General features: G+C 37.0%; 1 protein-coding gene across 1 annotated transcript in view; it reads right to left on the bottom strand.

Annotated features, from left to right (window-relative positions):
• The window catches only part of KCND2 (potassium voltage-gated channel subfamily D member 2), a 505769-nt gene that overhangs the window by 38112 nt on the left and 443026 nt on the right, over positions 1–24631 (bottom strand). The window lies entirely within an intron of this gene.

Below are 24631 nucleotides of genomic sequence, written 5' to 3'. Positions count from 1 at the left end.
TCAGCAGGGAGCTCCATCCCAGGACCCTGGGATCATGACCTGAGCTGAAGGCAGAGGCTTAACTGACTGAGCCACCCAGGCGTCCCTAAACCGCTTTTGCTGAGAAATCAAAGCTTCAGGGAGTAGAAATAGAACATTCTCTGAGCTAACGCTGAACAGAATTTGTACAAAACACAAAAACCATTTGAAGTCTTTTATTTATTCCTGAAGATAGACAAAGAATTCATGTCAAATCCTCAGTGACAAGAATCGTATCTCCTTAATGTTATCTAACTTAGGGAACCCTATTGGCTTCCTTTTCTGGACATGACCCTCCCCATGGCCTGTCTGGCTCTAGTTGTTTTCATAAGAGAACACGACTTTTTTCATTGTGGGCATTTGGTACTTTTCTTTTTGAGAGAGAGAGCACGTGAGTGGTGGTGGGAGTGGGGTTGAGGGGATAGAGGGAGAGAGAGAAAAGCTTAAGCAGGCTCCACGCCCAGCATGGGCCCGAGGCAGGGCTCCATCTCGTGAACCTGAGATATGACCTGAGCAGAAATCAAAAGCCAGACGCTTCAATGACTGAGCTACCCAGGCACTCCTGCCCCCTTTGGTACTTTTAAATTAAGTTTAAAATTAAGTTTGAGAAAGAAACTCTTCATAGCGATCAGACATTGAACTGTTTTACACAACCTGGTAAAGTGAATGCAAGTCATTCAAATACAATGTTGAATTCACTGCATTGCAGAAACTAACCTCCAGATTGAGTAAATTAAAACTATTATACAGGATGTAGAACACAGACTTAGAGAACTAAATGTACCTTGGCAATATAATGATGAAATCTATGTCTTTGGTGCTTTGATCAAAAGCTAAAATTAGTATTTTCAATGAGAGAGAATGACATCTCTCTGACAATTGAGACCTCTACTTTGTCATTTTATTTAATCACTGGTAAATCATATATAATATATTTTAATGTATATAAAATGTAATATATAATCCACATTATATTTTTGGTATCATATATATGAATACTAAGGAAAAAGTTTAGGACAAAGTTTCTAGTTGCAGTGTGGTTTAAGGAAATATGCTATGTATTTATATCTTCAGATAAATAGTGGCAGGAAAGTAAAAAAAATACACGAGAAAGTGTAGACAGACAAAAATATGTGTACTCTACTGTATAAGAACATAACAGAGCTAACTGATGAATGTAAATTTAAACAGTGAGACAGAGTTGGGTAAAGGATATAATAGCTCTAGTTTGGGAGAATCATACAGATATATCATCATTGTATCCCTGGCTTTACTGAGCTTATTGAGAAAGAATTGGGTAAAAATGCATACTCTGCCAGCCCTGGGTACAAATTCTAATGCTACCATTTACTAGCTGTGTGAGTTTCTCAACCTTTAGGAGAATAAATTTTCTCATTAGTTCAACAGACTAGCAAACCTGTTTGTTAATTTTCTCGATACAGGCTAAGTAATGGATATTTAAGCCAAGACAGTCTCAAGCTGCAATGGTAAATAAGAAAAACTTGTTTTGTTATGGTTGCTAGAGCATATGTCCTCAGAACTGGGGTTCATGGCAGAAAATTACAAAGTTTTTCTGGAGAAAAATGCAAAATCAGCCCAGACCCAAAGAATGGTGAGGATGGTTGACCTTGTTTGTAATTGTCTCCTCTCTCCAAAAAAGGCAAAGAGAACGATGTCCTTCTGTCTAAAATATTTGCAATTGCATTATTGTCTAATTTAACTTTTACTCAGTTTTAATAAACGAAGCAGAGGAGAAAATATTGCTGCACTAAATTACCTGCTCCCTACTCAGATTTGAATATTTAATAGCTCAGTCAATGGCAAAGCAATTATAAATGTCTGCAAATAAAAATAATTCCTTATTCCTGGTGTATAAACATATGTATCTGCCTCCTTTACTAGTTACAACAGAAGTCTGAAAAAAGACTTGGGAGTGATTTGTCATCCTTTATTGTCCTCACAGTGTACTAAAATCAGGTATCTTTACCTTATTATAATATGATTCATTACTGCAAATGTAGGGTTTGCATATAGCACCATTGGGCACAGATTAGCAACACACAGTGGATTGAGACACTCATGTTTGTGTGCCCTACGCAGTAGCACCAGACCAGGTGCTCACCCAGGCCCCCTGCTTCGTTCAATGCTCTGCTACTGAAGCTCTTAATAAGTCTTTGTTTTTTGTTTTGCAAATGAAATCCTGTGGGACAACGGCGCATGTGTGTGAGCAGAGGAGATACACACGGCATTTGCGTCAGCTGTTCCTTGCTGCTCCATTTGCATATGGCACTCCACATGTCCCTGGAGCACAGAATTCTAGGGGACTCTCCATGCGTGAGAATTCTGCATACAAGGCGATATTCAGATTTGCATCTAAAGCTGCTATTGCTCTATATCAAGATAACAGTAAATTTCACGGTAATAATTTAAAGTTTTAAGTTTTCTTTACTTAGAACCACATTCAGTAGCAAACAAAAAAAATACGTTAAGTGAAAGGGAGCTGTGGAAGAAAGAATAAAGCTTTATTTTTTTTTATTTTTTAATTTATTTATTTGACAGAGAGAGGTCACAAGTAGGCAGAGAGGTAGGCAGAGAGAGAGAGGAGGAGGCACGCTCCCCACTGAGCAGAGAGCCTGATGTGGTGCTCGATCCCAGGACCCTGGGATCATGACCTGAGCTGAAGGCAGAGGCTTTACCTACTGAGCCACCCAGGCGCCCCAAAGCTTTATTTTTTAATATCCCTGCTTTTTGAACAAGGGCTTGCATTGAACAAGGGCTTTCATTTTTATTTTGCACTGATCGCTGACAATTATATCGCCAGGCTGGCATGGGTAGAGTAACAGAGTGGTTCATTCCAAAGGCTTTGAAGGCACTGAGAGCTTGATTTGAATCTTAGCCATGTGGCTCCTCTTTTCTAAGCCTCAGTTTTCCCATCATTTGGTTATTTAGTCAACTTGCATTCATTGAACCTACTGGGCATACTCTGACCTTACACGTAAAGTGGAAGATGGAAAGTATACCAATAAACAAAAAATAATTACATGATCCACATTATGGTAAGTGCTGTGAAGAAAGTCCAGGATATCTGGGGGGAGAAAAAGCTGGGAAGGATGTTGAGATAATGTATTTTGGGTGATGAAATATTTAAGTTGAGACACAGAAGATGAGTAGGAGATAGCTGGGAAAAGGATCGGGAAAGGGAAGAAATGAAAATACCTATTTCACAAAGAATCTGTGAAGCTTATGTGATACGTATGGAAAACAGCACAGTTCTGGCTAACAGAGAAGGCGTGAGGAGCTTTAGTCATTACTAGAAGGCAGATATTAGTCAGTCTTAAAGTGATTTTTAGCCTTATCCTCACCTTTGGTTCATACTAGGCGATGTGCGTGTAAATATTTTTCTAGAAAGTTCATTATCAACATAGTCACTCATTTAATGGTATTTCGCTGACCTTTGAGTAAGTAATACAATTCCATTCTGGTAATTCTCTTTCTTTGTAGAGCTCTTTTGTAGACACATATATTAGTTTCTAACGAATTTACCTGGGAGACCCGGAGTTCGCGGTCTGAATGGTTATGTTCTCGGACTCAGTCTTGCTTCAGTGGATTGTGAGAGCAAACTTCCCCTTGGGCACAAGAGCACTTCACTTAAGAAAGCTAATGAAGGTCTTTCCTTTCTTTTCTTTCCCATCTTTAGTTTTCTTTTACTTGTCATTTCTTTTTAACAACTGTTATGAAAATAAAAAATAATGTCTTTCTTCTCTTTGAGTTGTCACTTTTGCCTCTCTCTTTCTGCCAGTCACAGAATTGGTGTCTCCCATAAGCCTTTTATCTGAAAACAGCCCCTTGTGTCATCTTGCCTGATGAAATCCCCGGTCTGAGGTCAAGTTCACTAGTTTCTAGCTAAAGCAGACACATGTGGCAGGTGTTAGCAAATGTAAATCTACCCCCAGAAAAACTGCTGTAATCAGTGAAGTTGGTTTTGCTGTAACTTCATCTACCTCATCACGAGCTTTCTTATAGCCTTCCTTCCTTGCTCACCCAGAACCCTCAAGGTGACGAAGTAGACAGAATGGCATCTTTCTATATCTGCCTGGCTGGTTTTCGCTTTGTAGCATTCTGAGTGCTTGAAAATCCCTCATTATCCTAAAAAGCATGAACCTCAGGCTCTGAGAGGAAGTCTGCCAATGTGGTCACAAGGTTGTGCATTTATACATCTAATTCTCCAAAGTCATATATTGTAACTGGTACAGATCAGTGCTGCTCTTTCCACTTCAACTTTCCCTCCTTGGGATTGCCTCTATGGTTAGAGAGTGTGGAAGCATCTTGTGGGATCTGGCTAAAAGGTTATGTTGGATATATCTTTGGTTTGTTTAATGGGCTACATTCATGAGATCTGTAGCACTTCCATGAATGATTATTATTGCTATTTATCTATGTTTGTTTATTTTTAAATTCCAGTACAGTTAACATACAGTGTAATATTAGTTTTAGTGTATAATGTAGTGATTCAGCACTTCCATATATCACCCAGTGCTCATCAGGACAAGTGCACTCTCCTTAATCCCCATTCCCTACTTCACCCATCCCCCACCCGCTCCCCTCTGGCAATCACTGGTTTGTTCTCTGTAGTTAAGAGTCTGTTTCTTGGTTTGTCTCTTACTGTAGCTCTGTTTTGTTTCATAAATTCTGAGTATGAGTGAAATCATATGATATTTGTCTTTCTCTGACTGACTTATTTTGTTTAGCATTACACTCTCTAGTCCCACCCTTGTCATTGCAAATGGCAAGATTTCATTTTTTTCAATGGCTGACTAATATTCCATTGTATATACATGCCACCTCCTCTTTATCTGTTCATCAGCTGATGGACACTTTGACTGCTTCTATATCTTGGCTATTGTAAAAATTGCTGCTGTAAACTTTGGGGACCATGTATCCCTTTGAATTAGTGTGTGTGTGTGTGTGTGTGTGTGTGTGTGTATGTATATATATATATATATATATATAATTTTTTTTTTGCATAAATAGCCAGTAGTGTGATTACTGGATTATAGGGTATTCTAGATCATAGTTCTATTTTTAACTTTTTGAGGAAGCTCCATCCTGTTTGCATTCCCACAAGCAGTGCACGTGGCTTCTTTTTCCTCCACATCCTTGCCGACACTTGTTATTTCTTGTGGATAATTATTATTGTTATAGCTGTCCTGGTGTAGGAACTCTTTCCAGGACTACACCTACCATCTTCTGTGCCCGTCTCCCTGTACCAGACACAAAGGTACAAGGTTAGACCCTGTATCAATATGTAAATGTGTTGGAAATCAGCTGACACTGGAAATAGGTAGGTTTCTCCCAGACTAGTCAGAAGCTAGTCTGAGAAAAATTCTTACAATCCTCATCTGTGTAAACCAGCAAGCAAAAGCTGCAGCTCTAATTAATGCCAGGTCAAAAGACAAATTCTCTCCTGTCAAGGAATGAATTGACAATGCAGGGTACACTGCACCCTGTACTTTTCATGGAAAATTTAAAGTAGAATTGAACTGCAGTACAATTCTCGAAAGACAGAATTTTTGTCTTTTTAGGAAATAACCCTATAATTATATAGCAAAAAATAAGTAGGTCTGTTTTTATGGATCTCAACTATCAATTAGATAAAACCAAATTTTGATCAACCTTGCTCTAGAAAATACTGTTTACATTCTCTCTGAAGAAATAATACAAATATTATTATTACACAAAGAAGTGAGCAACCTAAAAATGCAGGAAAATGTATTAGATATGTGTATTAAGCAATTAATCTGTAGGAATATTTACTGGATTTTGTGATGTTTATGTTACTTCCTCAAAGTATATAATTTATTTTACTTTCTTTTCCAATTATAAAAAAATTTACTTTTCTATATATTTTGCATTCAAAACTTTATTTATTTATTTATTTATTTATTTACTTTGGTCTTAAAAAGGGGCTTCAAAATCATATAAGCTTCAGGATCCATACAAGTTGTATTTATCCTGGATTCCAACTCCATACATCTTTTCACCAGAAAATGAGTATTAGGGTGGAAACAAGCATTTTGTGTTACCCTTTGTACTAATTCTATGTTAGGGTTTGAGTCTCTGCTATGTACCCAACCCCGAGGGTCTTTCTATAGGCCATATCTACGAAATGGACAGTGGACCACCCCGATCACCTGACCACCCTCTGCTTGTACCCCCTGTCACAGAGCTGACAGTGCAGTTGAAGTTAGTAAATCAGGGACCCTGTGTGGAGATAAGAGATATGGAAGGGGGTTCCAGAGAGCTGTGGGTATTAAAGCAGGAAAGAGAAAAGAGAGAGAAATGGCACAGATGATCTGATAAAAGAATCAATCACATGAGCAGAAAAAACTTTATCTCTGTTCAAGTCCCAGTTCCAAACCTTCTGTGTCCTGAGATCCGTGGAACTATCTATAACCTTATAGCATCCTTGCTTCATATCTCTCATTTATTGGGATTTGAGTAGCTCTCTATTCCTGGCATCCAAAAATGTCCTCCAAAGTCATCCTTCCCAATGAATTTGCATTTTACTGGAGGACTCTGGAAAATAATAGCTATGATTAATTGAATGCCAGCCAAATCATTGAATACCAATACAATCTCCAATCTTCGCAACATTCCCAGCAGGCAGCTAGCATCAACACTGTACAAGTGAGAAGACAGCCTCGGTGAAGGGGATTGACTTGCTAAAGGTCCTGGAACTGAAAAGCCAACCTGGATCGGAACTCAGCTTTGGATGATTCCAAACTCTGCATCATTTCTGTTTTACTATACTGCCTGCCAATGTCTAAAACCAAAGGAATGAATTTCTGCTGACGGACTTATTTATTTATTTATTTATTATAATTATTTTAAGATTTATTTATTTAATTAATTTATTTTTTAGATTTTGTTTATTTATTTGACACAGAGAGAGATCACAAGTAGGCTGAGAGGCAGGCAGAGAGAGCGAGAAGCAGGCTCCCTGCTGAGTAGAAAGCCTGATGCGGGACTCGATCCCAGGACCCTGAGATCATGACCTGAGCCGAAGGCAGAGGCTTTAACCCACTGAGCCACCCAGGTGCCCCTGCTGATGGACTTTAATACATGATTTAGAACACATGATTGCTGGATGTTGGAAGCTGCATAAATAATCTAATCTAACCCTTCATTTTCACATTAAGTTCACTAAGGTCTTAGAAGCGATATTGCTCAAGGTTCCAGAATGAGTGTCCAAGTGGAACCAAGAACAGAAGTCCTGTGGGTTCCTTCCATTAAGATTGATCTATTCAGGGGCGCCTTGGTGGCTCAGTGGGTTAAAGGCCCTGCCTTTGGCTCAGGTCATGATCTCAGGGTCCTGGGATCGAATCCTGCTTCGGGCCCTCTGCTCAGAGGGGAGCCTGCTTCCCTTCCTCTCTCTCTGACTGTCTCTCTGCCTACTTGTGATCTCTGTCTGTCAAATAAATTTAAAGAAAATCTTAAAAGAAAAAAAAAGATTGATCTATTCAGAGAGTATGTGAGAATCCCAGACATAGTCTAATACTATTTCTGCTTGAATAAGACTCTCTGTGTCTGGTAAATTCACATCTAATAATTCACATTTTTTATTTCAAAAGAGAACACTAATAGGCAATATTGAAGGAACTGAAATATTAATTCCTTTAAAAAGGTTTTAAATTTAATGCCACATGTTGATTCATATTAAAGACTTTATATGTAATGTTTTTTTAAAAACTGGAAAAAATGGCAATAATACTCATTATCAATAGCACCTGCTGTATCACTATTCTATAATCTAATATTATATATACAATGAAACGCAGATAAATAAACTAACCTATATGAGGCCACTCAAAAGGCAAGAGGCAAAATATGATTTAACCCAGCTCTTGGTTGGCTACTAATAGTAAATATTTTACCAATTTTGTTAAAGTTTAACATATGTGAAAAAAAAAAGTTTAACATATATGAGATTAAAAATGTGGGCATTTAGACATGGTTTATATTACGTCCTTGTTATTTTGTGTTTCTTTTCTTACTATGTGTGAAATGATTGTGGCTTGCCATTGAAATCAACAATCTGGTCATAGCTTTTAAATATTCTTTCAACAGAAACCTTGGTACATAAATATTCAGGGCTGTGAATTTTCTCATTGAGCAGAAATAGCCTTTGAAAAAAAGATATCCTATAAGGAAAACAACTCACCTGACTAGAGCTTTAAGATTTAAGAATCACTTCCGTATTTTATTTATTTATTTATTTATTTATTTATTTCACTTCCGTATTTTAAACTAAAGTTCAAGGATTTAGAAGATTTACTTAGGCCCCTAGGGAAAAAAAAATACCAGGAATTCTACCATCCTGCATAATGCATCATCCAAAAATAAATCAGAATTTATTATGAAATTCTGATATTTTAGAAACGTCTCTCTCTAAAATTTGCTTCTTGGCTATGTTATGGTTGATTACACTGATATTGATTTTTGTTTTTCTTGAATAAACAGATAGAGGTTATGAACGGTAATATTCTTCATCTAGACACTTTCACTCAGGATTCTATTAGAAGGAAAGCAGATAGGACTGGATAGTATTCAGCCAACAGCCATTATTATGTGAGATGAAATGAACCTAAATTTAGCATAGTGCCTGACATATACTAAAAGCTCAATAAATGCTAGCTATTGCTACTTTTATTATTGGCTATAGAAAGATGCAAAGGAGCCCATCAGAGACGTGGATGACTTCCTAGAATGAACATAGCATTTTGTCAAATGTTTCATGAGATGTCCAAGTGTGCTAGGCTAGTAATGAAATAAAGGGCTTTATGTAGCTACAGGATGGGATTTGGTTCTCACCTGGCTTTGTGCCAGCCATGTCACAGCCCTTGTCGATTACTGTGGAAGTTTGACCTGACCTGCTGATGTGACACTGCTGACACCACAGTGTGGCCAGTGCCACCCGCAATGGATCAGCAATTTTCCTCCAGAAAGTGCCACATACCTCTAATAAATATCCAATTTCTCACTCTGGGATGCACTTTCTTTTCTCCTCTTCTTGAACTTAGGGCTCCCATTTAGGTTCTAGTGTGACAACTGTTCTTCTGAATGTTACAGCAGATGAGTGGGCTCGTGTCATTTTCCACACGTAGTTATCTAAAAGGAGAAACTGGCAGCCAAACACTCCATCAACATAGCCACATTGTTCCAAATTATTTTAACTATGAGGGGTGAAAAAAATCAGTTCAATACCCAGGTAATTATTCTCTACCAGGATTCACAACCTTTGAAAGGCAGTTTGCCAAGGTCTTGAATATCACCATCTGGAGGCTGATGGCAAAGTGCTGACTCCTGTCATGAGAAGTAAGAATGGAAGAGCACTGACCTTGGATAATTCCTGAAGGAAGTTGCTAATGAAGGGTAGGAGCACTATGATTTTGCTGTTAATTTAATAGGCAGTTGGTTGCAGCGATGGCTGTATCCAGAGCTCATGTGCCAGTGAAAACTGGCACGAGTGAAAATTTGACTCATGTTCAGATACTTTTTGTCTTTGACAACAGCAATCTAAGAGTTTCTCAATAATGCCAATTTAGCCCCCACAGCACTGGACAAATCAGGACATCTAGATTACATATTCCACATTTGAGGCTAAGTTTTCTATTCTTTTCATCGGCATATTGGAATTGTGTAAACAGAGCTAAGACAATGAACAATCACAAAATGAACTAATGTAACTTCCTAGCCAACTGATTTAGAAAGATGAACATGAACACGCCTTTATTTATTTATTTATTTATTTATGAGGGTGGGAGAGCAAGTGTGAGCAGGGGTGAGGAGCAGAGGGAGAGCAGACTCCCAGCTGAGCAGGGTGCCTGACCTGGAGCTCGATCCTAGGAGCATAAGGCAGATGCTTAACTGACTGAGCTACCCAGGAGCCCCAATACTCCTTTAGAAAATAAGCAACAAACTGTCTTAATTTCCAACCTAAATTCACCTATTACCTATTTCATTTTTTTTTTTTCCAGAAAGGGTGTTTGGGAAACTTTAAATCTTCAGGGTGAATGGAACCATGTGGTAGAAATTCCTACCAAGTCTCAGAAACTGCTATATAGCCAATATAGCTGATATATATTTTCCTTAGGATAGAACTAGAACCATAATTTTTGGCTATGCATTGTAGCCATCCATCTAGGTATTAATTCAGCTAGTTATTACCATGTGTCTAGGGTCTGGCCAGTGAAATATACACAGAAAAGTTGGAAAGAACTTTGGGAACTTTTCTTAAAAAGGAAAGGGAACATCTTTATTTTTCCCCTTTCTACCATCCATTGCCTAGAGCACAAATGTAATAAGTGGAAGGAATTCTATCAGCCTTCTTTTTGTCATGAGGATAGAGGCTATATTCTAAGATGGCAGAACAATGATCTGGAAGGACTGTAGGTCCCTCAAGACTTTATGAAATCTCTGTATCAGCCTTATACTTCCTATCTTTATTCTTTTATGTAAGGATTAAATGGACTTCGATCTTGTTTAAGTTATATGATAAAACTAATCATAGGACAGATCATAATGGACCTTATCGAAGTTTTTTTTAACATCATATTTATTAGCTATTGTCTTCTCATTCATGATTTGGCAGAAACCTATGTGCTTTCGCATTCAATAAATATTTAATGGGCACATGAATCTTAACTATCCTAGGGCAGTTTTGGGCTATAGCTACATAACTGAGAAAATTTATTTAAAATTTTGTTGGCTTCAGGGATGCTTGGGTGGCTCAGTCAGGTAAGCATCAAAGTCTTGATTTTGGTTGACATCAGAGTCTCAGGGTCATGAGATAGATCCCTGTGTCAGGGTCCACACTCAGCACAGTCTGCTTGTCCCTCTCCCTCCCTCTTTAACCTTCCCCATGTCTCTCTCTCTCTCAAATAAATAAAATCCTTAAAAAAATGTGATGGCATCATTAAAGACTTTGCCAAACTGATTAATGTTGTTGTTTTAACTTTTAAAACATAAATTTTTCTATTTCAAGTGCTCAGAAGTTTGTGTGTTAAGAGGGGCCATAATGTGTTAATAATGATTTATGTCTTGGTTGTAAGATCATATCTAAATGGAATATTAACTTGAAACTAAGGGAAAACTAAAAGACAACTTATTTATCATGTCATAGTTTCATTTGATGGCCACAAATAAAAATGTGGCTTTCTAAATGTAATAGGCTATCACTCATTTTGGGATAACGTCTCATATAGCTTCAGTAAGGAACAGTCCTACTAAGTGGAAACTTAATATGAATACTTCGAAAGTGTTCTTTTCTAAAGTATAATTAGCTTCATATGAATTAGGCATATGAAGCTTCTCCCTTTCTACCAGCTCATTATTTGCAGGAAATACACAAGATCAAAATATTTCCATCAAAAAAACCCCTCTTCTTACTAGTCCATATCCATCCTTTTTACTGTCCTATTTATCTCCTTTTCTTTGGAGATAAACTTCATGAAAGATGAGTCTACACTTACTCTCTACCCTCACTTTCATGAAGATTTTCTGGTCTATTTTTGGTCTATTTTTTCTTGACCAACCTTTGGCATTTGCCACTGTTCTAAACATCATCACTGAAACTGTCTTGATTCTCAGCTTCCATGAGAGTTCTTGTCCTGGAGCTCTCAATTTAGTAGCCACCCCTCATTTTCATTCATTTGTGTCTTTTCTCCCATCACGCCTAAAATATTGGGGTTTTTTTTAGGATTCTATCTTGAGTTTCTTTCTTTCTCACTTCAAATACCACCTATTTTCTGATGACTCATGACTGTACGTTTTATTCCCTGAAATTCAGAGTTGTATTTCTGTAATCGTTAAAAAGAAATCCACAAATCTAAGACTGAATTCACCCACCTTAAATGTCAAGCTGTTGCCTCCACCTTCTCATCCAACAGAATTCTCTTTTGGGCGATGGCATCATCGTTTTCCTTGTCTATCTCTCTTTGCCTGGGAAAACTCATTCATCCTTTAAGATTAATTTCAAGTCTCGTCTCTGCTTGGAAATGTTCCTGACCTTAATGGGAGTTTTCCCTCTTATGTGCTCCTGCTCTTTACCCCTGTAACACCAAGGTCTTACTTCTGTTTAATATTTTCACCCTGAGTTGTCATTATTAAGTTACTTATAAATCAACCTCACTCCACTATTAATTCCTTTTGAGCTGAGCTTTGGGCTGTTTGTATCTGTGTCTTTAGGATCTTCAGTCATGATTCACATAAATTGGCTCAAAAAATCTTCTTGAATGAATGAAAGCTTCCTCCACCTTGGCAAATAGAGCCATAGCTTAGATACATTATTCACTAATACCATCCCATTTTTCATTTGCTAGACTTTAATCATCTTCCATTTCAACTAGTCTTCTCTTATCATAAATTAAATCCTGTTAATTTAGAGACTTAATTATACTTAAAAATGTGTAAACTTATGTGTGTAGGAAAGGACAGCAAAAGAATCATAGTTGTATTTTCTTGCTTCTCCATCTTCTGAACCCAGAGAACACGGCCAGTTTCTTGGTGGTGAGGGAGAAATTCATGTCAGAGCCTGGTGAGGAAGGCATGGATTGCATGGAGCACTGGGTGTTACACAAACAATGAACCACGGAACATTACCTCAAAAGCTAATTATGTACTGTATGGTATCTACATAACACAATAATAAGAAGAAAAGATTCAAATTCTAAATTCTTCTTAGAGGGCAATCGTGCTTAGAAACCTAACCTCTTTATGGGGTCTGACATTGGGATTCACTCTAAACTCCAGTCACTTAATCTATAGCCTGGTCCCAGTAGGTTTGGTGAGTGATTTTATGCACAGATGACTTCATCTGTTTTTCAAGTTGAGATATGATATGTGGATTAGTTCAATAGTCTTGGGAATCATGAATGGCTGACATTTAGTGAGAGGACAATACGTGCCAGGCACTGTTTCTTACCATTTTATATGTATTATCTCATTTAATCCCCTTAACAACCTTATACTATAGATTTGTTATTATTGTTATCCTTTAACAAACTGGGCAACTGAGCCCTGGAGAGGTCTAGTAAATTGCCTAGAATATCACCACTAGCAAACAGTGGAACCGAAACCAAGACCAGCAGTGGGGCTCCAGTCTGCACGCTCTGAGGTATTCTGCAAACAACAAAGGGGCTCCAGTTATATTTTTGTTAAAGTAAATTTATATAGTCGAATATGCTTCCCTAAAATATGAGGATTATGGGTAATCTAAATAATTAGTCCTTCACATTTTTTCAGGGTATAACCATAATGATATTTAAAAATCCGCAACCACAACTGGGTGAGCAGTAAATAAAGGCTCTTTATTATTTTCTAAAATGTCCAGCAATTTTATTTGAGAGCAGCTGATGGAGGATGTTAAAAAGATTTCTGCAATCTCAGGCCCTGCCGAGTGTATTTCATTGTTCAGTGGTGGACTACTTTCATTTTAGCTGTATACTTCACACCTTCGTTGATTGTTGTTCTTACCATTATCCTCTCATTAGCCTCTCAGCTTCTAGTTTTCACTCTTTGGCGGTTGGTCCACTGGGGTAAATCTACCGCTACCTCACTCTTTTGAATTTTACATGCTCTCACGTTTTTATGAAACCTCTCTAAAGGATAATCTGTATATCAACGCATGCATGACTTACATATTAGAGTATAAAGAAAAATTTATAGTCTGCAAAAGCTGTTAAAAACCTGTTCAGCATATCAGACTAGGGACCCTTTATTATGAGGTATCTTGTTCATTTAAGTATCCTCAAGCTCTTCTTAACTCCAAAAACAAATAATTATAATAAAAAAATCCTTTCATGCCCAGATAAATCTAAAAAGGAATTATTTTACCCATCTAGGCAGAAAAAATATTAACTTTTTAGGGTTTGGCATTCTAAAAATCAACACCAGAAAGATGCTTAGTTAAGTAATGCAAAAATTATTGGTTGCAGTATAAAAAGTTATCCGCTGATTACTTTACCTCACAGTAATCTCATTTGAAAGGAGAAAACACATAAACCATATCTGTAATTAGAATGCAGACTCACTCATTTATCAGTGCTTAGGGAAGACTGATCCCCTGAATACATTTTCTTCTTATGGGAAAATGGTAACACGTTCACTGACTTAGCAGTTCAAAGCTATATGAAATAGAATGGCTTCAAGATTAAAGAAAAGGCTAATGCTATTATTTGCAAATGTATGTAGCTCTAAGTTTTTTAAACATTTAAGTAATTATATTTGCTTTAAAAATCTGTAAGCATTTTACTTACTTGGTCAAGCAAGATAATTTAGGGTTTAAGTTCAACCCACACAGCTTTGTAATATGATCACTTTAATATGGAAAGATGACCCAAGAGTTAACACTATACTTCTGACAAAGTAATACATGTTGGGTGGGGTCTCTGCAGGCCACTCCTAAATAGCAATGGGAATGGCTAAATTAAACTTGGCTCTGGCACTCTTATAAAGTGCTAACTTGGCCTTCAGTTCAGCAAAAATATTTTTCTGTTGAGGAAAAAAATACACAGTGTAATGATTTCCTTTTACCCATTCAGTACCAACAAAGAATGTCTGCAACCTATATGTAAAATAACATCATATTGGATTGTCCAGGAAAAATAAAACCAGCTTTTCTCAAAGTAAATTACAGTTAGAGTTAGGTAGCTTTATACAACAGAAGTGTTGCTTGGGATAATGACATTTCTGGCTGGTTGCCTTGTTTGATGCTCCCAGAAGTGGTTTCCATTGAGACTATTAAATAAAAGGATTGATGTGATATGGAACTCCAGTCAGTGGTGCCCCTTGTATGAGGATTAGTTGACTCTTTGATTTATTTTGGCATTTTATTTTACACCTCTTTTTGAAATCAGCTCATGGCAGTGTGGCCAATCAATCAACTTCCATCAATAAACTACTCAGTGTACTTTTACTTTGAGATACTTTATAAGTATTCTGATTAGTCTTAGATCATCTCAAACTTTACTAAAAATAAATGTATCAAGGTCTTTAAATGCAGAATGGAAAACGTAGAGAGCTCCGTGGGTAAGCAGAAGAAAATGAAGTTCCCATTTCTACTCTTGTCATCGTCATCACCATCATCATCATCATCATCATTAATAAATGTATTTATCAAGTCACATATACACTTGCCCTTTTGTTTTTTCTTCATTATAGTTCCACTTGAAGGCATACACATTTGAGCATTATTAAAACATGCTGATTTTGATGGTCTCATCCATAAATGGTACTCAGAAAACAGGATATTCGCATGCAGAAGAATGAAACAAGACCTCTGTCCTACACCACTCACAAAATTAACTCAAAATGAGTTAAAGACTTAAACGTAAGACCTGAAACCATAAGACTCCTAGAAGAAAACAGGGAAAAACCTCCATGACATGGGTCTTGACAATGATCTTTGGATATGACACCCGAAGCACAAGCAACAAAATAAAAAATAAACAATTGTGACTAAACACACTAAAAAGCTTCTACACAGCAAAATAAATGGTCGGCAAAATGAGAAGGCAGCCTATGGAACAGGAGAAAATATTCGCAAACCACATATTAGATTAGGGATTAATATCCAAAATATATAAGGAACTCCTACAACTCAATAGCAAAAAAACCAAATAATCAAATTAAATTGAACAAAGAACCCGAATAGACATTTTCCTGAAAAAGACTGTCAAATAGCTAACATGTATATAAAAAAGATATCCAACATCAGTAATCTCTAGCAAAATACAAATCAAAACTACAAGCTATCACTTGTAGTGATAATCACACAGCTGTTAAAGTGACTATCACCAAAAAGACAAGATGAAAAGTTTGGTGAAGATGTGGAGAAAAGAAAGCCCTTGTGCACTCTTGGTGAGAATGTAGATTGGTACAGCCACTATGGAAAATGGTATAGAGGTTCCTCAAAAAACTCAAAATAGTATTCTCATTTGATCCATCAATTCCACTTCTGGGTATACATCCAAAGAAAGTGAACTCACTATGTCCAAGAGATACCTGTACCCTCATGTTCACTATAGCATTATTTGCAATAGCTAGTGTATGGAAATAAACTAATTGTCTATTGATGGATAAAAATAGATTGTATATATTATGTATAATATTATAACATATATAATGTTATCTACATCTATAACTAAATACTAGTCAGCCATAATAAAGAAGAAAACCCTACCATTTATGACAACATGGATGAAAATTGAGGGGATTATGGAAAAGGAAACAAGTCAGAGAGAGAAAGACAAATATTGTATGATTTCATGATATGTGAAATCTAAAGAACCCCAACATTCTTAGAAGTAGAGATCAGATTGGTGGTTTCAAGAATCAGGATGTGGGTGATGTGGTGATGAGATGTGGGTGAAGGTGGTCAAAAGATACAGACATTCGATTTTAAGATAAATAAGTTCAGGGATACACTTATATTTAATAATATTGTATTATATATTTGAAAGTTGCTAAGAGAGCAGATCTTGAAAGTTCTTATCACAGGGATGCCTGGGTGGCACAGTCGGTTGGGTGTCTGACTCCTGGTTTTTGCTCAGGTCATCATCTCAGGGTTGTGTGCTGGAGCCCCTCAGTGTGGAGTCTGCTTGGAACTCTATCTCCCTCTCCCTCTACCCCTCCTCTCCCTTCCCTGTCTCTCTCTCTCTCTCTCAAATAAATAAATAAATCTTAAAAAAAAGTTCTTATCACAAGGAAGAAATTTTGCAACTGTGAGGAGATGAGTGTTAACTAAACTTATTCTGGTAATTATTTCACCATATATACATATATCAAATCATTTTATTGTACACCTTAAATGAACACAAGGTCATATTGTCAATTATATCTCAAAAACACTGGAAAAAGAAATATTCTGTTTATTACAAATAATAATTTTTAAATGTAAGTATTCCCAGTTATTTCTACTTATAAATGAATATGCACTTTCTTTGCCATTTTTTTAATCACTCTGACATCATCCACATATAATTTCTGAGAGATTTGGATTTCTAAGCAACAAATTTTAATTAAACAATCTTCACTGTAAAAAAAATGTGCTAATTTAAATCAAGCTGATTTCTCTCCTACTTAAAAAGCAGCAGATAGTGTGGTAGACTACACTGTCACTCTCTCACAAAAGATGTGACATAAAGTGGGAAATCTCATTGTCTCATCAACAAAGAAAATACAAAACATTAAATTTATCATGTTTTCTATTGTGAAATGTTCTTGCCTTTATAATTAGAGTGAGACATACTTTTTCTGCATATGCTTGCTGTTTCTTAAAATGAAAGTCAAGCAATAAGGCAGAAGACTTCTGGGATATGTATAGTTTGAACTAATCTTTTTTTCTGTTTTTATTGTTATGAAACATAATTATGCTTTATCATGTTTTCAGCATCATGGTACTCAATAATAGGTTATGAAATAAATCTTCCCTACTTTCTTTCTCTTTCTCCCCATCCCTCCTTTCTTTGCCGCCTCAGCCATCTCATTCTTTATTGATCATCTATTGGAAAATATTTTTAACCACTTCCCATTTGCTGAGGATTATGTCTGCCTCTGAGGATAAATTGGTGCCTTGAAGGGGGAAAAGAATCCCTGGTCTCATCAGCTCACAATCTAATAAGAGAGACAAACATTAATCAAAGTAGGACATAGTGAATACAAAATATTATAACTGTATAAAGCAGAAGTAGAAGATGCTATGAGAGTGATTAATTATTTTATTAATATCTTTTCCTTTTCTCCTGCAACTAGAGGAGAGTTGAACCCAGAAAATTAATAGGCAACGTAAATATTTACGTGTGTTGATGGACTGATCTTGAAAATGTATGACTGTTAGAACTTCCGTATTTTGACATTCGGGAATCAGGAAGTCGAATGAGAGACATCACAACCTAAAATATTTCGATTTCATGTTTGCATTTTATGCTTTTTTTTTTTCCGATGAGTAGTTGTTTTAGTGGACTTTCATAGGTTTATTCTTTCTTTGATTAAATGAATAGAAATTCCTTTGTTCCTTTGTGTGTGTGTGGGGGGGTGTACTCTGGAATTCAAAACAGTGGGTTGCCCAAAAATTCTATGTTCAGTCACGTTACAACCACTCAATAGAAAATAAAGCTTCTTTCCTCATAGGAGTTTCATCATAATGAATAGAGCTGAGGCAGCTTCACAGCATGGAATGCCCTTTAGGGGCTGAAGCATCTCCCAAGCCCTGTGGCTTGGACAGAATAGAGAACTCAAAGTCCCCATCTACATAAGAGCCCTTGCCATGAAGTGACAAAAGTCAGTGGTCGCAAACAGCAAGACACTCCCTTATTGGATAATAATTCTCCCCTTGTTAATCCCAGAAGGGATGGGTTCTTTGCAGGGGGCCTTGGAGTCTGGGATAAAATTAACTTTTTATTAAAGGACTTTGCCTGGGAAATGTCTTTTCCTCTCTTGCCCTGCCTGCCAAAGCTGCAGAATTTGGGTCCTGTCAGTGTTTTTATGTCCCATCAATATAATCTAGTGTAACTTTTCCTGTTGTTATAGTAGGTGACTATTTTTATGGACAAAACTGGAAGAGAAAAATAAAAGAGAGCTACCGAAAATCTGTAATAGAGAATTTGGAATTAAGTGATTCACAAAGTACCATGGTCAAGGACTGTCATTTCAGAAGACACACTTGGTGCCAGGCAACTATGGTGACTGTTGCACTTAGAATTGGCCTTCATGTAATATACCACACACACAACACAACACACAGGCACACCTGTTATTTCTCCTTCCACTGCCCATCACCAAAGAAAAACTCTTGTCTCCACTTCCTTCCCTAGCCCCCGCCTCATTTCTCTCCTTTCCCTCACAGCACTGTTTCTCAAAAGCATTGCCATCTTGATCACTCCCTTTCATTGTGTCTCTGTTATGTTCCAATTAGACCCTTCACCGAAACTGCTCCTTTCATGGTCCTCTAACTTGCTAGAGCTGAAGGTCAATTCATGGTTTTTCCGTTACTTGACCCATTTGCCACAGCTGACAACAAGCTCCTCCTCTGCACAAGTTCCTCACTTGGCTTTAAGGGGCCCGCCTTCCCCTGGTGTTCCTCCCACCTGCCTGGCCTCTGTTTCTCGGTCTCCAGGCTACATCACCCCCTTTGCACTGGAGCCACCGAGCTCTCAGCACCAGGATCGTGTCTCTTCCCTTCGTACTCACTCCCTTGGTGATCATATCCCGTGACTGGCTTTCTAACATTTATACTCAGGTCATGCCCACATGCCTATCTCCAGGCTAGATCTTTTCACTGGATTTCAGACACACAGCCAACTGCCCATTTGATGTCGAGTAAGCATCTCAGCATTGACGCGATGAGAACTCCCCTCCTAATCCCCACCTCCAGCTCTGTTGCTTCCTGTACTTCCCCCCAACTAGGTAAAGGTAGACTCATTCCATTTTTGGTTCAGCCAGAGAAACTCAGAGTCATCCAAGACTTCTTTCTCTGACATTATAGTCCAAACTGTCAGAAAACCAGGTCGACTCAACATCTGAGATACACTGTCTGTCTCATCTTTCTCTGCATTTCTTCTGCCAATACCCTGGGTCCAGCCACCATCTTCTCCTCCTGGATTATTTGCAACGTCCTCCTGATTGGTCTCCCTGCTTGTGCTTTGTCTGTCACAGACCAGTTTGGTCTAGCAGCCAGAGAGATCCTGTTAAAGCAGATGTTCGAAATGTCTTTACAGCTGTTACTTCTTTCCTTCAAACCCCTGATTGGCTTCTAGTCTCACTGTGGATAAAATGAGTCATTGATATGGTCTACAAGGCCACAGAATCTGAAAGCCAGTTCACTCCCTGACCTCATTCCATACCAGCACCACTCACAGGTCTCCTTGATGCTCTTCACAGATCCCAGATGTGCTCCTGCCTTGTTGCTTTTGTACCTGCCTGGGGTTCTGTTTCGCAAGATATCCAAGGCCTGTAGGTCTTCACAGAGATGTCATCCTCTCAGTGTGGATTTTCCCGAGGCCTCTATTAAAAATCTCAATTTCCACACTTCTTTCCAACACTCCTCATATCCACTCCTGTTTCTTCCTCTCCGTTACTTGCATGACCCTCTAACGTACCACATATTTTCTTTATTTTTGCCTCGATCTGCCATCTGCCACCCCCTCCCCTCACTAAAAATTAAGCTCCAATGAAGGCAAAATAGTTTGTTTCTTTTACTCACTGCTGCGAATAGCTTATAACAGTGCTTGGCCCATGGAAGTAATCAATAAATATTTCTCAACTGGACAGATGTGATTGTCAGAAATAAAATTTATTATGTGTGACTCTGAAATGCATCCTCATCCTGTCTAATGTAGTTCTACTTTCCTATTCCTATCTGCTTCTCACACAGTCTTCTGGCGTCTGCACCATCAGCGGATGGGTGGGTAGGCAATAGTGATGGAGTGGATGATGCAGACAGCATTAGGTCACTATATGGGCTTGTACTCTGGTGTCTCTGCCTGTCCATGTGAGCACATGGTTCTCCCTGCCACCCTGAGGCCACCCTTCCAATAGATATCTGGAAATAAACAAATGTTGAGTATCCTAATTTGAAAAGAATACATGTACACCTATGTTTTTTGTAACACTGTTTAAAATAGCCAAGCTATGGAAGCAACCTAAGTGTCCATCAATGGATGAACAATAAGAAAAATGTGGTGTAGATATAGATATATATATATAGATAGATATATATATGTAATAAATAATGTAATTTATAATAGAATATTACACAGCCCTAAGAAAGGAGGGGATCATTCTTTTGAGACAATATGGATGGACCTAGAAGGTATTATGCTAAGTGAAATAAGTAAGACTAAGAAACACAAATACTATATGATTTCACTTGTAAGTGGAGTTAAAAAAAAACACTAATAAACAAAAAACAGAACTATAAATACAGAGAACAAACTGGTGGTTGCCAGAGGGGAGGTTGTGGTGGAGGGAGGAGGCCAAATGGGTGAAGAAGAGAGGGAGCTACAGGCTTTCAGTTATGGAGTGAATAAATTATGGGAGTAAAAGAAATATAGCCAATGATATCATAATAGTGATGTAATGGGATAGATGGTAGCTACACTTACAATGAATGTAACATAGTGTATAAACTTGTCAAGTGGCTAAGTAGTACACCTGCAACTAAGGTAACATTGTTTATTAACTATACTCAAATAAAAATAGATAAATGAATGTTGAGGGTCAAGCCCTCTCTGGAAGTTGTTTGTGGATTCCTTTTCTTTATAAGAAGATTATATAAAAGGTAATAGAACTATCTTTGTGTGCATGCATGTTTTTATTTAAAAAAAAATTTCAAAGTCATTGTAAAGAAGATATTTTTCTGCGTGCCTTATACCTGCATAATATATTAATAATATATAATATATAATATAATATATTAATTCTTCCTTGGGAAGTCCCAAGGCATATACTTGTTTGCAAATGTCTACCCCTGAAATAATATTTCCATTTTTTACCAAAAAATTATCATTGGAGAAAGGAATATTTTCTAATGTCAGGATCACATAGAAAGATTTGTGCTATAATCTGCAAGGTGCCAAGGAGAAGATAAGGAGCTATCAAGCATTCTTGTTGATTTGACTAGAACTACACACCCCTCAGCAGATGGTAAAAAGGGTTTAAGAGGTGGGCACTTTTAAATACCCTCTAAGCTCTCCCACTCTCCTGAAATGGTACAGAGGAACAAGAATCCTGCTGCTCAGCCCAGAGGGTGCTCTAGGGAATTATGTAAGGGACAATATTCCCAGGATAGAAGTTGTTTAGTCCTCTACCCTCATTTTACTTATTTGTCTCCAAGGAGAAAAAAAAATGGGATTGCAAAAGGAAGTCGACCTACACAAACGCCATGCTACAAAGGAGCACATTATGGCAATTTTCAAGTACATTATCCAAGTTGTTTTTGAAAGAAACAGTGATGATTTATGACCAAGTTTTCATATAAATCATAATTACAAAACCAGAATATTGATCCAGAAATAAAATGAGGGACGACCTGCATCATAAATTTTATGATTTGGGATTTATTATATATATTTCAAGTAAATATTAGGTCCAAATGATACAGATGGTGACTTTAACTCCTCATTTTTTTAAAATTCATTCTTTATATATGAAAGTAAAGCAAACTACAAAATCAGATTATTGAGTTGGCAACATTTTAGTTCAAAGACAAAATTAAACACCGATTTCAATATATATCTAAGGCATAAACATTTTTTTAAAAAAAATTGTTTGCAGTATTATTCACTGAGATTCAAAATTGGTGACAAGAAAAAAAGCAAAGAATACCAGTGTCTCCTAATATTCTGTATGGTGCTTGTTCAATGTTTTAACTTTGCATTCTGCGTTGCATTTTTCTTGTCCAGAAAGTGAAAATGTAATGTGATATTTCCAGTGAAATATCACTGGAGGAGATATTTCTGAGGTGATATCACTGAGGTAGGCCCACTAATGTGCATTTTTCAACCTACTGTTCCATTTCTCATAAGATAGGGCTGTAACATAGTGACACGAGTTGGAAGAGAGGATTGACTATGTGGAGTCTGCTTTTGGATCCATCATGGAGTTACCCCATCTGCAAAACAAAAACCAAAACAAACCCTTTTTTTCCCTTCATATTCAGGATGTAGCTATTGGCATAAGGAGGTAAGACTTTCCTTCTTGTGCTCAATCAAATATATATATCATGTGTGTGTATGTGTATATATATTATGTGTGTGTATGTGTATATATATATTTACATACATATATATATATATTTACATACATACATATATATATATATATATATATATATATATATAAAGATCTTTTTTTGAGAGTAACTTGATAACACTGGGAAATACAGACAAAAGTATTTTCAGAGTGGTGCAGGTAACTTTATTTTTAAAATTACAACAGGCTTGAGCCTTAGGCTTTAATTTTTTTTTTAAGGATTATGTTTTTTTCTTCAAAGATTATGGAATCAAGATGGAGTCTTGAAACAAAGACTAAGGATGACAAACCTGGTTTTCAGAAGCTCAAATATGAGAACAATGTATTACTCATTGTCATGTGTAACATCTCCAGGGCCCAGGAAGACCTCCATCTGTAGAGCAAGGTTTTGCAAATTCCAGCCCATGGGCGAATTTGGTCTGCCTCATGTTCTTGTATGGCTTGCAAGCTAAGAATGACTTTTAAATTTTTAAATGGCTGAAAAAATCAAAAGGATATTTTATAGCACATAAAAATGGTATGAAATTCAAATTTCAGTGCCTATAAAGAAAGTTTTATTGGAACTCACACATGTTCATTTGTTTGTCTATTTTCTGTGATTGTTTTAACATTACAACAGCAGAGTTGAGTAGTTTTGACAGAGAGTCGATGGCCTGCGAAGCTGGAAATATTTACTATCTGGTGCTTTACAGAAAAAGCTTGCAGACTCCCGGTACAATTCATCCAACTCTTCCTTAAATTGGCACATAGATCATTTGCAATTTTTTTATATTATATATAAATTCGGGGATAAATGCATCTGTTACATAGTATAGCTTTAATTTTTGTAGCCCTAACTGTTAAGAAAGCCACATTCATCCATAGATTTGATGAATCTGAAATTGAGGCAAGGGCTTTCCAGGTTATAGTAGGGATTCAGACTCATAGCCCAGATTGGATGCTGAATGCGTTCCATATTTGTTGCAATATTCCTTTGTCTATCCTTATTTTACTATTGAAAGTACAATGAAATAGCTGAACCTCAATAACAAAAGAGATACTTTTGAAAGAAGTACGCAGCCCTTAATCTCATGAAAACACCTTGATTAGAATATTGCTAATAGTGATTTACCATTTAACCTTAATTTGGAATCAAAATATTCATATGTGGGACTCCAGAAATGCAAGCATGTTTGATGTAAAGATTCTATATATATCCCTCATGGACCAATGTCTTGATGTGTGCTAGAGAAAAAGTTTTCTAATTACTTTCTGCTTAATGTACAGAAGAGTGTGGGGACTGATTAATTTTTTCAGTCTTTTGAATATGCTCCTTGAGATTTAGGAATTCTTGCTTCTTTTCCCTATAAAGGATTCAGAAGAAAAGTAGAAACATATTCTAACAGAACAACTCCTGATCTCCAGGGAGTGGGAGAGAATGAGGTTTCCTTCTCATCAGAATGGTATCAGTTTTTACTTTTTCTTAGAGAGACTTCTTAAAAAATTGGCTTGGTCAGAATGTTCCTTAGAAATTGCTTTTCCTAAGAGCTTTCTCTCTTATGCAGAACAAAACATCTTATCAGGATTCAAATAAAGCTGTGGAGTAGAAATTTAACTGCTTTCACGACAGCAGATACAGAGGTGACACTGCGGAGCTGAATGGAAACTAGATTCTGCAGTGACAAACAGCTCCTCGAACAGTTGTTGGCGATGCTTGAATTCGTACATTTCTGTCTTCAGCTGTGTGATCATGCATTTATCTCAGAGCTCCAAATTCTGCCAACGGACGCTGTGACATCTGATATCATTGCATCAACTTCCTAGT

This window comes from Lutra lutra, chromosome 11, assembly GCF_902655055.1.
Source record: "Lutra lutra chromosome 11, mLutLut1.2, whole genome shotgun sequence".
In the NCBI taxonomy this organism is placed as follows: domain Eukaryota; kingdom Metazoa; phylum Chordata; class Mammalia; order Carnivora; family Mustelidae; genus Lutra; species Lutra lutra.
This window is presented reverse-complemented; position numbering and strand designations above follow the sequence as displayed.